The sequence below is a fragment of the Talpa occidentalis genome, unplaced genomic scaffold (assembly GCF_014898055.3).
Source record: "Talpa occidentalis isolate TD23 unplaced genomic scaffold, MPIMG_talOcc4v2.1 talOcc4.8, whole genome shotgun sequence".
Classification (NCBI taxonomy): domain Eukaryota; kingdom Metazoa; phylum Chordata; class Mammalia; order Eulipotyphla; family Talpidae; genus Talpa; species Talpa occidentalis.
Window position 1 is genome coordinate 82,622,519 of NW_023605194.1, and position 17,649 is coordinate 82,640,167.

A 17,649-nucleotide genomic window follows, 5' to 3' on the forward strand; every position below is an offset into this window, starting at 1 on the left:
TACACAGCTGAGGGGAGCAGCGGGTGGCAGCAGAGGTCTGCACGCCATGTGGGACACTCCTCCGGTGGCTGGGAAGCAGCCGGGGATCGAACCAGCGCTGCAGAGGCTGCAGGCAGCTTCGCAACCAAGTGCTCAACCGCTGCGCCACCAAGGAGGCCCAACATTCATATTTTTTTAAGGTAAGTAATATTTTAAAATTTAGTTATGCTGAAAGACATTTAATGAAAAACAGAAGGAAAAATATTTTAATAGTGCTAAATTTGGCTTGGTAAAGGTCACTGCATTCTTGTAGTCATTGAAAATATGTTTATAAATTACCTACTTTAGGGGAAGCACTGGTCTAGGCACTAAGGACTCAAGATACACTAAGCCCCTAATCACATAGAGTTAAGATTCTAGATGGTATGAAATAAAACAATCAAACAAATACATTTATATAGCAACAAATGCTATAAAGAAAACAAAATGAGATGGACTAACGAGAGTGGTGATTGCGAGGGAAGAACATTAATGTGAGAAAAGCTATTTAAAAGACCACAAGAGAGGATTAAGATTGACTTGGTACATATACACAATAGAATATTACTCAACAATCAAAAAAGATAAACTCATGCAATTTGCAGCAACATGGATGGTGCTGGAAGGGATCATGCTCAGTGAAATAAGCCAGAAAGAAAAAGAAAAATACCGGATGATGTCACTCATAGCAGGGATTTAGAAAACCTAAATAAAGGACCAGGAAAAAGACTAATTATAATAAAGTAAAAATCAAAATCAACAAGCAACTATAAACCAGAGACACACTATGGGCAGGGAGGGGAGGATTAGGATTAGGATCAAAATAAGGGGAGGGAAATTTTATGGGGACTATAACCAAGATGAAAATGCATATACTGTACAAAAATGAAAAATGATGTAAAAAATATATATAAAATAAAATATATATATATAAAAAATTAAAAAAAGATTGGCTTGGTTCTAGGATTGTAGTGAATGCCACTGTGTGTTTGAATATAGGGAAATAAGAATGATTTAAGATAAATGATAATAAGTAGGCCCCATATAATACAGAATCTTCAAGGTCATGTAGAGTATTTCCAGTTGATTCAAAATGTGATAGGAAATCATTACAAACTTGAAAGAGAATACCAATGATATTTGTTTTATATTTTGAAATTTAGATAAGGGTTCAACTTACAGTCTTAAAAAGTATCTAAATGAAGATAATTTGGGAAAAAATAAAATGAAACTATTTCAAACTCCCACCAGATTCTAGACTATTATATATTCCCTGTTTTCTTTATCTTTTGTCCCTATAAGAAAACAGAAACACAAACTTGAATTTCACTTCTGAAATAAATGAACAAAAATTGTTTGTGTCACACTGTTTGTTATGGGTCTATTGTGCTGCTAAGCCATGCATCTTCTTTACTCTGTGGTCCAGACTGAAGAAACAAGGTCCATTTAGGACATCACGATCCATCATGTTCCAGCAGCAAAGGATAAAGAGCAGTGGTACCACCACATGATACCTTTTAAGAATCCTCCTCAGAGATGACACACATGACATTTAATTCACATTTTAATATCAAAGTCATATGGCAAAGTCTGAAGAATAGCAGACAAAAAAGTATATATTATTCTTTACAGGAACAGGCAATGAGCAATTTGGAAAAGTAAAACAGTCTATTACAATTACAGTTGCTGTGCAAAATCGTAAGGGCTAAAATCAGAGACAGAAATTTTGAGTGGAAGCAGTGAGTTATTTGACAAGCAGTCTACAAAGAAGATGACTGCAACTAAGATGCCTCAACTAAGGCAGAGGAAGTGGAAAGAAGTGGACAGATTGGGGCTATGTTGTGACAGCCATGTCAATAGGCATAGATGATGGACTGAATGAGAGCAGGGAGGTGAGGGGAAAAGAAGAATTGAGGATTACTCTTAAGTTTTTAACAGAAGAAACAGGAGATGCTGCTGATTTTATATTTAGCAACATGCAAACAATACTGAAAACTTTTCATCTAAATACAGTTACTCATGTTGTTTCATCACCAGTCATAACTTAATCCTTTTCCTCATCTTCTGAAATAATAAATTGCACAAATAACAAAATAATTCAGACCTTTCATAAAAACTAAGACAAAAAAATATTTTAAGAGAAAAGAAAGAGCAAAGATGACCATCATTTATTTAATTAATGAATATGAAAATAAATTACTGTCTCAATCTGGAAACACACTAAAGAATTATTAATAAAACATATTTACTTTTCCAGTTCCTATTACTGAAACACCCCTCCTCCTGGGATTAAGCTCCTAGCCTACCAAAGATACATATTCTCAAAGATTAAAAAAAAATAAAAACCATTATTAGAAAATGTGGAGTATAAAGATGCTTTCATTTAATCCTGAATATAGTATAAATATATCTAACATTCCATAACAGAACCTGGCAATACAAAATAAGGGTGAAAAAAGTATCATTTTTTGTATATCTTATACATCATTGTGTATTTCCCATAAAATTCCCACCACCAGTTCACCTGTGAACCATCACCATAATCCCTTGTGCTCTTCCCTCCCCTGTTTTGATCCCTTTTCCTCCCCCTCCCTCACAGAATGTCTCCTATTTGTGGTTGCCTGCTAGTTTTGTTTTTTTTTTTTTAATTATTATTGTTACTGTTATTTTTCCCTTATCATATTTTTTATCAAATGGTTTCTATTCCTAGGATCTATTCTAGGGTAATAATTAGAATTCTGAACAAAGTTTTATAAAAAAAAGGTCTTTCTCGTAGCATAAAATCATCAAACTTAACATTCAAATGAGACAGTTGTTACACACATGATAGGAGAGTTATGAAAAAATTTACTTAGAATGTTTAACAAATTTATTATTTTATCAACAGGGAATATACACAGTACCTTTCTGTATTTAAAATTAGAATAATCATGCAACTCGTCATGCAAGTTTAAAACTTATATGCTTCTTGCCACAAAGGAAATAATACTGTAAATCAGTACTGCCCTAAATAAATACCTTGAACAAACTCACTCTCTATAGCGACACAAAACATATGTGTTCTCAGAAGACAAGCCAACTATCTAGTTGTCCACAGAAGAAAATGCTTAATCTAAAGAAAAGGCAGTAACTCTAAATGATAATTCACAGATTAATATATATGTTCTATAAGATTGCCTAAAGCCCTTTCATACCCAATTGTTGTTAATCAATTTAGAATATGCTGCAATTATCTCCTTACTCTCTTTAAGTTTATCCTTTTCTCCCAGGAACACCAATTTCTATGGAAAAAGTTACCTTGTGGGGTAAAAAATATTTATTAAATGTATTACAAGATAGCATATGAATTTGTCAACTTTGTAATTGTGAGAAATCTTAAAGAGAATGGTGGATGTCATGACTCATGATTTTTCCTGAGAAAATATGTCAAAATAAAAAGCAGAGATAGGGCCTCCCCGGTGGCGCAGTGGTTGAGCACTGGGCTGCGAAGCTACCCACAGCCTCTGCAGCACCAGTTTGAGCCCCGGCTGCTGGCAAGGGTCCCACATGGTGCACAGACCTCTCCTGCCGCCTGCTGCTCCCCTCAGCAGTGTACTTCGTCAATCTGCCTGTTCTGCTCTCTGATCTCTGCTCTGGCTCTGGTGAATTCTCTCACCCTCCCTCGCTTCTGACTGTACCCAGTGCTTATATAAATAAATCTTTAAAAAAACAAAACAAAACAGAGATAGTGGAGGTAGAATTTAAATTGACTTTCTTTTAATATGTGTCATTAAAAACCTATCCTGATAACTGATGCTTTATTTATTTTTTTAAAAGATTTATTTTATTTTTTAAATATTTATTTATTTATTTATATAAGAACTGGGGTACAGGCCAGATCCCCGGGAGGGTGAGAGAGACAGAGTGGGGAACAGAACAGGCAGACTGATGAAATACATTGCTGAGGGGAGCAGCGGGTGCAACAGGAGAGGTCTGCTGCTCCATGTGGGACCCTCGCCCGCCGGCCGGAATCGAACCAGTGCTGCAGAGGCTGTGGACAGCTTCACAGAGCTGGTCTCAACCACCTGAGCCACCAGGGAGGCCCGATAACTGATGCTATAATAAAATTTATTTAAAACAAATAAGACTTTATGTTTATAATCAACAATATAGGAGCAACAGTGCAAAAAACTTTAAGCAAAACTGGATGATATGCTAATACAAGTGATACAATAATCAATACAACTGATTTTTTGCTACAAGTGAAAAAAGATTAGATGAACACTATTACATTCTGGGTTCTAGTAAGACTATCAATTTTCAATGAATGCTGATAGGCTTTATAATAAAAAAAAAAAAACCTAAGGTTGTAAGCAAAATAAAAAGCAACAAAGTAAATTTATTAAACTGTACCTCTATTAGAAGACCCAAGATTAGGACACAAAATTCGATGTAAGTCCTTTTAAAAATTGGTCTAAAGTTAATGGACATGTAAAAGGGACTCATCTATGTAAAAATCAATGTGCTGAATTGAACTGGTCTTTCCAGTGTTTTATAACTATAAAAGCTGTGTGTCTCCCTGGGCTGACCTATCTTAATATCAGCTGAAGAAAATTTTGTTTGGGAAAAACAGAAAAAAAAAAAAATCAGTTGAAAAAACAAGCCCATGCTTTAGAATGAAGTACACAACACAATTAAAATTAATATATAGGTATATACAGAGACACATAAATATGTTTATGCTTAATTCATGCTTAACTTATGCTTTAACAACAAACACTGATTTTTTAAAATCTTTTTTAAAGATTTTATTCATTTATTTATGTATATAAAAGCTGGGTTACAGGCCAGAGATTGGGGTGGGGGGGGGGCAGTGAGAGGATTCACCACAGACAGAGTAGGGAACAGAACAGGCAGACTGACAAAGTACACTGCTACTGAGGGGAGCAGCGAGCGAGTCAGGAGAGGTCTGCTCTGCCATGGGGTTGCTCCCTGGTGGGCCAGGGATCAAACTCGCTGCAGAGGCTGCAGATTGCTTCATAGTGCAGTGCTTAACCCCTCGCACCACCAGGGAGGCCCTCTAAATCTTTTTTTTAAGACAATGAATGTATGATTATCAAAGTGCACACTCCTTTTATTGGCTACCAAATTACTTTAAGTATTTCTTCAAAGTAGAAAACCTAAGCAGACCATTACAAGAAATTAAAACTGCAATTAAAATTCTCCCAAAAAAACAAATGTCCAGGAGCAGATGGTTTCACCAGTCAGTTCTACCAAATCTTCAACAGAGAATTAATGCCTATCCTTCTCAAACTATTCCAAAAATTAAGAAAGAGGAAGTACTTCCAAAGATATTTTATCAGGTCAACCCTGACAACAGATGAGACAAATATACCACACAGATAAAGAAAACTGCAGAACAATTTCCCTGATAAAACATAGATGCAAGAATCCTCAATAAAATCTTAGCAAACTGAATTCAACGGTGCAATAAAAGGATCATACACCAGGACCAAGTGGGACCTATTCTAGGAAACAAGGACACAACTTCTGAAAGTCACCAAAATTCCCCACATCAACAAAAGGTAAAAATTATATTGCCATAACAACAGATGCTGAGAAAGCATGTGATGAGACTGAATATCCCTTTAATATAAAGACCATCGAAAAACCAGGGATAGGTGGGATATACCTCAACATAATAATGGCCATAAATGACATTCATACAGTTAACATTGTCCTCAATGGAAAAAAACTGAAAACTTTTCTACCAGATCTGCTATAATATTCTCACCACTACTATTCAATATAGTATTAGAAGTCCTAGCAAAACAAATAGGCAAGAGAAGAATGAAGTAAAAGTAATAAAAGCTGGGGAAAAGAAAGTAAAACTATCATTATTTGCAGATGACATGACAATATACACAGAAAACCCTAAGCACATCACACAAAAAAAAAAACTAATTGAAAAATTAATTCAGTTCAGCAAAGTGCAAAGTTTACAAAATCAATATAGAAAATTCAGATGGGTTCCTATAAACAAGGAGTGAGAAGAGAAAAAAAAAATCAAGACAACAGTCCCACTTACAATCTCATCAAAAAGAATTAAACACCAAGGAGTTAATGAATTAAAGGATATATACATCGATATACTGTTGAAAGATATAGAAGACCTAAGAAATGTAAAGATACTCTGTGCTCATGAATTGGAAGAATTCACATTGTTAAAATGAACATTTTATCCAAAGCAATTTATAGATTCAATGCAATCTGTCAAAGTTTCTACAGCATTCTCAAAGAAATAGAACAAACATTACCGAAATTCATATGGAAATGCAAAATTGTCAAAGGAAACCTGACCAAAAAAAAAAAAAAAAAAAGGTGGTATGCCACCAGACTTCAAACTATACTACAAAGCTAGAATTTTCTAAACTATATAATAGTAAAACACAGACCCATGTAACAGAATCAAGAGCCCGGAAGTAATCCCACAACTATCTGGATAGCTAATCTTTGTAAAAGGAGCCAAGAGTATACACTGGAGAAAGGAAATTCTCGGCAATAAATGGTGTTGGGAAAATAGGACACTCATATGCAAAAGAATGAAACCAGATCACTCTCTTACACCCTACATAAAAATTAATTCAGAGTGGATCAAAGACTTGAAAGTAATACCTAAAACCATAAAGTACATGGAAGAAAACATTAGCAAAACACTTTATAATATAGGCTTAAGTGATGTCTTTTTGGATTTGTCTCCAAAAGCAAGAAAAATGAAAGGGAATTTAAACAATTGGAACTACATTAAACTAAAAAGCTTCTCAACAGGGAAGCAACCTTCACTAAAACAAAACACACCCTACTAAATGTTAGAAAATATTTACACACCATATATTGATAAGAGACTGATAGCCATAATCTGAAAAGAACTCATACAATTAAAATAAAATAAACTAATCAAACACTGGAAGAAGAGTTAAATACAGTTATCGACTGAAGATATACAGTTGATCGACAGGCAAATGAAAAAAATACTCATCATCATGTATCATCAGGAAAATGCAAATCAAAATCACATTGATATATAACCTCACAGTTGTGTCAATGGCCAATATAAAAAAGACCAGGGACAAGTGTTGACAAAGATGTGGGAAAAAGGAAACCTCGCTCCTTGTTGATGAGAATGCAGACTAGTCGAGCCCCTAGGGAAAGCAATAAGAAAATTTCTTAGAATATAAAAAAACAGACTTATTAGATGATCCCACAATTCTGGAAACTCCTAGGGATCTACTCAAATAGAAAAACAAAAATGTAAAATGTAAAAACACTAACTGCAAGTGATATATTTACTGCTATATTCATTACGGCACTGTTTACAATAGCCAAGCTGTGGAAACAACCTAACTGCCCAAAGACAGATGAGTGCACTAGAAAGATGTGGTATATATAAACAATAGAACACTACTTAGCTATAAAATACAGACAACTCCTGACTTTTGCAACAACATGGATGGAACAGGAGGGGGTTATGCCCTGTGAGGTAACTCAGAAGAAGACAGACATATACCAGGTGCTGTAGCTTGTATGTAGAATATAGAGAAAGAAAACAAAGAGTCCAATTAAACCAAACCATTAACAAACACCAAAAACTGGCTGTAGGGCCTCCCCTGGTGGCGCAGGCAGTTGAGAGCCATGCTGTGAAGCTGTCTGCAGCCTCTGCAGCGCCGGTTTGATCCCAGCCAGAGAGGGTCCCACATGGCGCGGCAGATCTCTCCTGTCTCGCCCACTGCTCCCCTCAGCAGTGTATTTTGTCAGTCTGCCTGTTCTGTTCCCCACTCTGTCTCTGGTGAATTCTCTCACCCTCCCACACATCTGGCCTGTACCCCAGTTCTTGTATAAATAAATAAATCTTAAAAAAAAAAAAACTGGCTGTAGCATAGAGGCTACCAGAGTGGTGAGGAGAAAGGGGAAGAGCTAAGTGCAGAAAGGGTACAATGGACTATACATACAGTGCATATGGGGCATATAGGGATACAAGAGATTTTCACAGCCTATCATTTCACTGATCTGATTTATTGCTTCAAATAGTTTTTTTAGTGAGGACTTCAGGGATTTCTATGTATATTATCATGGCGTGCAAATAATGAAAGCTGCTCTATAAGAAGTACGTCACTGTTAGATATAGCAAAGGGAAAATTCTGTAAGAAATTTTTAAAAATATTCAATTCTTTCTTTATATAGGTTTAAATAATTAAGCCAAACCCACTTTTGATGAGTTTGAATCATGTTTCCTTGGAGTCATAACTCAACCTCAAATCCATGGAGAAAATTAACTATTTTAGCAATCACAGAATGTGATATTAAGAATTATATATCATGAATTATATGTCTAGTAATGAAAAATGTTGACTGAATTTGGCAAATGATACATAAACCTGTATGTAAAACAGCTACTTCTTCAACAGCTATTTATCCCAAAGGATATTTAAATGCTTTAAAGAAGACATTTTTCATCAAACTGAAACTCAATTAGTTCAGATGAATATATAAAGCTTATTTTCATATTCATAATATTTCATAACATCTAGCAGTTATATATGATTTTGTAGTACATGCAGAATTATTACAATATGTTTAAGCATTAAATGAGAAAAAGTAATAATTGAATGCAGACAGCAAGAAATGAAGGGTAAAAGGCAATGATGTTCACTATATAAACAGATACTAACACGAGATGTTTACTTAATTTTATCTAGGCAATATTGCTTGAAATTAAAACTTTAATGAATGTAATTACTAGTACATAAGCAGAAGAATATTAAATCCAGATATAATTTTTCATTAAGGGTTTTAAATTCCTTTTTTTTAATCCTGTTGTATAGTTAAGAAAAATATCAGCTCATATATTATTGTCATTAAAGTAATTATCTATTTTATGTAGTTAAGAACTTAATCTATATACATAAAATATAAAGGAATAATATAAAAAGCAAAATTTAATTGTTCTAATGTGCTAAATATTATTAGATATACTGAAGCAATTTAATGACATTTCATTCTCTACTTACTCTTTTATTATAAATGAAAAGGGAGTTGCTTATAAAACATTAAGATTCCATTTTCTTCTACAAAGACATGCATTTCCATATTTTAAATAGTCTATAAAATCATATGTCAGCAGTTACTTAGCATCAAAAGCAAAAGATATTTCAAGTTATATGAAGTTGTTGTTATTCTTGACCCATTTTAAAAATAATGCGTAAGGATTAGAAAAAAAAATATTGCCTGTGAATAAAAAATATAAACTCATACATGTGAAAATAAATCTTTTCATATATGAAAAGAGTTCAATAAAACAGAAGTTAAATATTAGTGCTCAAAGGCATTCGATAATCTATCATAATTTCATATAGAATTGAAACTCTTACTGGGTATTTTAATATACAGATTGTTTCTGGCTACATGATAATGACCATGGGAGTAAGCATTATTGCCTTAAGACTTTCTGAAATTAATCTGCCAATGCTGCTCAAGTACACTTATTTTTGAATATATTTTATATCCAACCTACTGATGATATTCAATCTTTAGGTATTTTTAACAATATAAGTTCCAAGGACTTACTTGTAAAACTAAAATACCTAGAAAATAATGTTATGGCAAAGCTGCCCTGTTCCCTTTTACCAGCATCTGAATGACCTGAATCTCCATGTACTAAGAAGCTAACTGAATAAAATGGAGGAATGCAATTAAAAGTCCTGTGAATTATTTAGGTATATCATCTAAACCCTGTATCATCTTACTATAAAATATAATCAATAATAAGTTATATTGTAACCTTGAAAATAATTTCCAAATATCCCATTAATGTAACTATTTATTATTGGCAACAATAATACTAGTCAATAAGCAATATTAAGTCAGAAACTTAAGAACACTAACTAATATTAATTCAGACAAATTATACTTAAATAACATCTTTTAAGATGAGCTGAAAGATAAGGTATTTTTAATAATATTAAATGTTTATCATTTGTTAACAGTCATAGTAGTAGTGCTAGTAAATACTCACCTAGCACTAATGTATTCAACATCATTCTTAAATCCCTATAAACATCATTATTATTGCACAAATGAGGAAATAGATTCATTAAAAATAAGCATTTTTCCCCCGGCATCACATAACTACTACATGACAGAGTGAGGATTTAAATTCAAAGAGTCTGTCTCTACTCTTAGGCTACTCTTTGTACATGGCATAACTTTCTGGTGCTTTAGAGTATTTAGCTTTGATAGAATGGGTTAGCACATATAAAATTATCTGTCTCCTAGATGGCATTAATGCATTTTATTTTCCATTTCTGTCCTATAGTCTCACAGTAGTAGGCAAATTTCCATTCTTATCTACAGCACTCACTTCCACCATTTATGTAGATTTTCCATAAGTGACTTCAATCTAATATTATTTATAAATAATTATTAAATAAAAAGAATTTTTTCCAGGGCCTCCCTGGTGGCGCAGGGGGTTGAATGCCATGCTGTCAGGCAATCTGCAGGCTCTGCAGTGGGAGTTCGATCCCCTGCCTGCCAGAGAGCAGCCCACATGACGCGGCAGACCTCTCCTGGCTCGCCCCCTGCTCCCCTCAACAGTGTATTTCAGTCTGTCTGCCTGTTCTGTTCCCCACTCTGTCTCTGGTAAATCCTCTCACCCCCTGCATCTCTGGCCTGTACCCTAGCTCTTGTATGCATAAATAAATAAATCTTAAAAAAAAATAATTTTCCTTAGAAAAATATTCATTTCCTGCCAGTACCTTAGGTCTAATACAGTTTGTTTTCACGTGAAGAAAAAAATCACAAGATTTATGACAACAATTTTTATTATTAATTGTAACTACTCAAACCCAGGAAAATTTTGCTCTCCAATTTTAAATAGCAAATTAAAAATTTTTATTAAAGGAATATTAGTATTTTTTTCATTGTTTCCCATTTTTTAAAGTTAAAATCACTAAACGCATGCCAGATTAGTAGAATGTTTGTTCACAACTCCAAGATTAAAACTTAATGTCTTACATTCAAAAGAACAAGATTTCTGGTTCTTTGTGATATTTTAAAATTTACAAGAAAGATGCAGAGAATGAATGATGAAATGGCTAATAGGAAGCATTAGGGAATTGTATATGCGGTTACTCAATCCACATGGTATAGAAATACACCAAGGAGTGATAATATGGCACAATAAAATGTGATTCCTAACTACGTAAAAACAAATATTTCCCCAATACCTGATAAGCAAATCTCTGGTAACAATGATAGTTTTTCTTTTTAATAACTGTTGAAAATTTATTTGCACAAAGGCAAGCATCTTTATTAAAATCATTATATAATATTTGAGATAGGCTGTGCCGATTTACAAAACATCTTTCTTAATACTTAGAACACCAATAATTTAGCAACTTACTTATCTTCATTCTCTTCAATAGCCACTGGCTTTGGGGGTGAATCAATTACCATTTCCATATTTCTTTTCAATTGACTCTGATCTTCCATGCTTGGAGATCCTCCCCAATAGCAATCTTTTTGGATCCCTCAGCATCTTAGTCCCTGCAAAGCCACAACTTTTTATTTTTAAATCTTCCTTTCAGCAATTCCACAGCACTAAAGTTAATGGCTTGCTAAAACCTTGAATGCCATTAAAAGCAGGAGTCTGCACATTTGTCTTTTAACTTTGTGTCTGTTCTACTTTTTCCTCTCTTTTAAACAGTTGCTCTTCTGGAAAGGCTCAGTGGGGAGCTGTTCCCCACGGACTCAATCAAGTGCTCTCTTTTACTGGGCTTTCTAGCAGTGGATTTAATACACATATTTAGTCAAAATTAGACCTTTGGAATATAGTGAGCTCTTAATTTAAATGATGACAAAACATAACAGAAAAAGTTAACACTAACCTTTGTATTACCAATATTAAAAATACATTAGAAAACTTTTAATAAACTATATTTAAAGAATCAAAACTGCAAAATTCCATAAACAGAGAAAACTCCAAAATGTCCTTCATTATGAAAAAAAACAAAAGAGCCCTTGGTAGATTTTGTACTGCTTTCTTTTTGAAATTTGAAGAAAACAATGTTTTATATTAAAATATTTAAGAGTAATGACCTAGAAGTAAATCAAACTTAGGAAAGAGGGACTTTCCTAACTCAGATACATCACAAACTAATATAAGTCAAAGCTTTATTCATAAACTGTGGGTTCCATTGATAACCAGCCAACAATAAATTTAGTATTATACAGAAATTTTTTTCAAACTGGTTCCAAATACTGATCCTTGAAGCATTATTGTATAAACCTTACCATATCCAAACGCATACACACGATTCCAATGTTATTCCTCAAATTATAAGAAGAAATATTGGAACACACACACCACAAATATATAATAGAATCATGAAAGAAATGAGTACACTACCACATAATATCAAATGTAACTAAAGTTAGCCAACTAGGTAAGTACACTATAGTTTATGTCATTATAACAAAGAGGATCTAGTGTCAATGAATCTTAGGCAACACAGTATTACTTCACCTGATGACAGGTTTCAGTTGGACTCAGCATTGATTTAGCAAGAGTTTTTAAAGCAAATATTATGCTATTTTCTTGGATATCTTATCTTCTCTTGAATGTTGGATGCATAATTAATGAAACCAATTCAAGTACAGGATGTGCAGTACTAAGAATAAATTGTAGGAAACTATTCATCTCATCCATCTTGATAGAAAATCACTTGACTTAGAAAAAAGCCAAATCAAATCTGTTCTATTTGCTCTCTGAGTGACTTAATAACACTTTTAAATATGGCAGGAGAGGGGTAGATGTGGATCAAGGGGAAGAGAGAATGTATAATAAACCTCAAATGTCATTCATCAAAGGATTTGATTCTAGAGTTGTTGCTTTAATAAATTTTGTCTACTTCTAAATAGAAATAAAACTTGAGGTAATACCTGATCTTGAGATTCCATCACACAAATTTCCTGAAAATGTCACTTTGGACTTTGGAATTGATATAATTTGATATAATTTTAGTTATTATTTCTCAATTTGGATTCCCTGCTAAAAATTTATCCAATGCTATTTTCTCAATGTTTAATCATCTAATAATTAAATTATACCCCATAATGTTAGTAGATAAAAACTCATTTAATTAAAATTAAAAGTAGAATAAAAATCAACACATTCCAGCATTTTCAAAGAGCAGGGTATTTTGAAGTCTATTATCACCACACTGTGCATGAGAGAGAAGTATGTTGATGATACATTTGTAAAGAACCAGAGGATCTTCAACTGTCAATCTGACTTAGTAAAGTGCTTTTATTTGTCATTAACTAAAAATTCTGATGGTGGAGATGGAACTTCAGGCTGTAGTGACATTCAAATTCTCCTTTCATAGTCACTCAAATACAAACAAGCCAGCAGTTGCCATTATGTAATTCCATATACTTTTAAGTATTTTAAATCCATTTAGCTCTATAGCATTAAAATTTCACTTTAACTTACACCAGAATGTATGATCCCAACATGTAATCTATGTTAATCAATAAAGGATATGAAATCAAATCAGTTACATCTTTCCTCAAGCATAGTTTAATGCTACTACTAGTTCAAAGGAAGCCTTGGCTTTAAAACAAACAGAAGTACAATATTTTCTTGACTGCTAGGAACAACTGAGAGTCTTTTTAGAGTTCATGAAAGGCTGCCACAGTAAACAAAGCAAGGTTAAGTGGAGGGTAACTTGAGTTATTTTACTACAGTGTACACAGGATTTTGAAAATGACTTCATGGAGGGGCGAAGGTTTCTATTGCTTAAACGAAAGTTTGAAATCATCTGTATTACACCACAACTGCCCTCATTGCCTTTGCAGAGACTTGAGAGAAGACAGAATAAAGTCAAGACTAGCCCTCTAGAACAAGAGTCAAAACTAGCAAGTGTTGAGATATATAAGACATTCAAGAGTACACAATGACTCAGAATTTCTCAAATAAAAGGAACATTTCAGTCACCATTTCTTCATTACATAAGCTCACTCTCTCTCCTGTCGATGAAAATGCACTGATACATAAAATCTTTAAAATGCAGCCTTTGCAGTGTACATTAAAAGCACATCCCTTTTGTGACATGATATCAAAACTTTGTAGTTGTTAATATTTTCCAGTCATCACTGTGATATCAGCTTTTAACTGACTTAATTCTCCAACATTGAAATTTTTTTTAATTTGTCAAATCCTTTCTTTTCCAAAGTAAAATAACAGCATGCCTAATGTCTATCATGAGCTATGTAAAAAAGTGTCTCGGCACTGTGTTCTACTGAATCAGTGTTTGCACTCCACAGATCATCAACATTATTTTAATTACTCCCACTAAAAAGTATTTGAATGTGTCCATACTCTATAAAAAAAAAAACAGTTATGTATATATTCTAAAGTATCCCATTAGTTTGTCGTAAATATGCCTCTTACACTGTAAAGTTTTGTTTTCATCTGAAGAATTGCTTTTGAAATTGAAAAATGATACCATATGCCTCTATTGTTTGCGCTGATTTTCTGTAGCAACTGATTTGTGGGAATGAAAAATATTTTCACCCTAAATGATTTTGAGCTTCAGATTATGGCGCATAGAATTGAATAAGCAGTTTTTAAAGAGGTAAAACTAAACGCCTAACCAATTGAATTTATCCCAAACCAGAGAGATATCTCAGGATTCCAGACATTAGTGTTGCCAGGCTGGAGAAATTCCACCTTGAGTAACTGTGTTCAGTCTACCTAAATTCCCCAAGTGGTCACATTAACTATGGTAGACTTCCTTCACACTCTTATACTATGTTGTGTATTTACACACAATGAACAGCTATTGAATTGACCAGTAGGAAAAGCAAAATATGGGTGATAGCCTCTATCAGTACATCCAATATATGAAATGACTTCAAAGGAAAGGCGCTTAGCATACATGAATACTTCATAGCAATATTGTAAAGAAAGTTTATAAAGACTTATTTCAGATGCCAAATGTCATGAAAAGTATATAAAGCAATGTTGCTTTTAATTTTCACTGTTCATAGCATGCTTTCTTTTTCTCAGATAATGTACATATTCTCAATATTAAAAAGAACATGAAGTTCAGGGAAATATAATGGAAAATGTTAAAATATGCTAAATTATAAATGAGTATAATGTCACAAACATTAGTAAAATTTCATAAAAGTATGAACAATTGTGCATAATTAGTATATTTAATAAACAAAACTAAATTATAATTGAAATTGAAATTATTCCAAAATGAGGGCTTAAAAAGTAGAAAAAGTAAATTGTTGGATTTTGAGAAGATCACTAAAGAATATTCTATTTACTAATAATGCCCAACCTTTCCCTATAATACACACACACACATTTACACCTGCAAATGATACAATCATAAAATGGTGTAGCTACTGTGGAAAATTGTCGGTTCCTCACTAAGTTAACCACAGTTTCTAAGACAGAGGCAAAAATAAGTGAGGACTTAATGTTCTGTCCACAGACTTTATGCATACATGCACCCCAAATATACATATATATTTATGTGAATGATTTTTAAAAATATGTGGAAATGAAAGATATTTAATAAAATGACTATCAATATTTTCAATTTAGCTCTAAAACAATAATGCAAAAGATCAAAAGATTACCAAATCAGATTCATGTGTCTCAGCAATTAGGTACTATCAACCTTTCCTAAATAATTTTAATAATTCCAACCATTGCATGGCTCAAAAAGGCAATGGATCTATACCTGCCTCTCCTTTGCATCAAATCAATATTGAAATATTTAAGTAATAAATACAGTTGTATCAATTGAACTAGAGGGTTGTTTCAGTCTTGAAACATCTCCATTTTTTATAATCAGGGAGTTACAAAGTTTACAGGACATTTTCTAAAGAAAAGATTTCAGGTTTCTCAATCCTAGGAAATACTGGATTTATCAGATATGCTTTACTACATGCATTTCATAGATGAGGATATTTGCCAAAGTAAATAATACTAATGTAACTGACAAGAATACTATTAGTATGTTTACCAAAGGAACAATTGTATGAAGAGAATTAGATTTCTCTTGGTGAACTTAATATAGTATATTCACATAATGATTTTCAACCAAGCACACTTGAAACTTATTATAATGCAACAAGACTTAACAAAAGTTTTAACTACAACTTGCAACAACTTTTTAATTATCTGGAATTTAATTTTTTTGAAAAAGAGTATTTGACTAGGACATTTTTCTTTCTTTTCCGGGGGCATCATATTAGAAACCATAATAAAAGTTAAGACAGCTGCTCTCCATTTCTCTCAGCCCTTAGTATGAATGACAAAAGAAACTAATTTGCTCAAGAAATTCAGTATTCAAATAAAGAATAAAATACAATAAAAAGGGACAAGAGATTGGCATGAAATTATATAGAATTTAAAATTTTCTGGATTATACTTGTAAAATATAATCATTACAAACAATTTCATTAAAATCAGGAAGAGGGTGAAGCAATCCTTTCTTGTTTCTGATACTGAGTAGTGACATGGAATTTCTAATTAATACAATGAGAGAAGGCAGTGAAATTAAATTACAAAATGCTATACAGAAGCATGGAAGCAACATTACTGTTTTTGATAAATGACATTATACCTTTAAAAACCTGAAGCTTATATAATGCCATAATGTATTGTTAATTCAATATTTTCTTTTAAATCAAGTGGCAGCTTAAGAAGCTCCACTAAAAAGATCAAAAATAAGAATCCAACTATGTATTTTTTGACTACTGCTAACCAAAGGGATATTGAAAGAATAAAAATCTTACAAGGTCTATTGAAGTAAATAGGAAAAAAAAAGTCAAGAAAGACACCCTCATGTAGAATCATTATATAATGTTAATGACAAAAATGGGAGCAAAGTAATAGAGAAATGGGTTATCTTCCATTATGTAAAGACCTAATATTATTAAGATAACTCCTCCCAAATTAAAGTATGAATTAAATTGTACTTCCTGCATCGATATCCTAAGATGTTTCACAGTTCTTGCAGGTGGGTGATTAGAATTGATAAACTGACATCTTGAAGAATATCACAAGCATTTCCCTGGCTGGCGAGTATTTCAATAATGGGCCTATAATCATTTCTAATCAGCTAGATATGAGAGAAAGTCAGTTGGGTAAGACTTCTGGAAAAGTATCCATTATTCGTTTAAGGAAGAAATAGAGGAAAACAGTCTCATCTCCCAGGGATGTTCCTATATTCCAGATAAGAAATATGGAATTAGAATTAGTTTAATAAACTTGAAATCCTCTGAAAACAAAGTGAACAAACAGAGGATGGTAAAACATAGACTTATTTGAACTACTTCTGATAAAAAAGAATAAATTTCTTTATCATTAAGCTTGTTTAATTCAAGATTACTTGCTGTGTAAAGCATCCTAAAAGACATAATTGCAATACATATTTGAAAAAGCAATACAAGTAAATATAAGCTATAAAATTGAAATGTTCTAAGATTCTATTAGTCAGGAGCTTCTGTATTAGAGAAGATAATCAAAAAAGCAGAAAATGTTAATGTATACCTTTGAAAATAGTTACC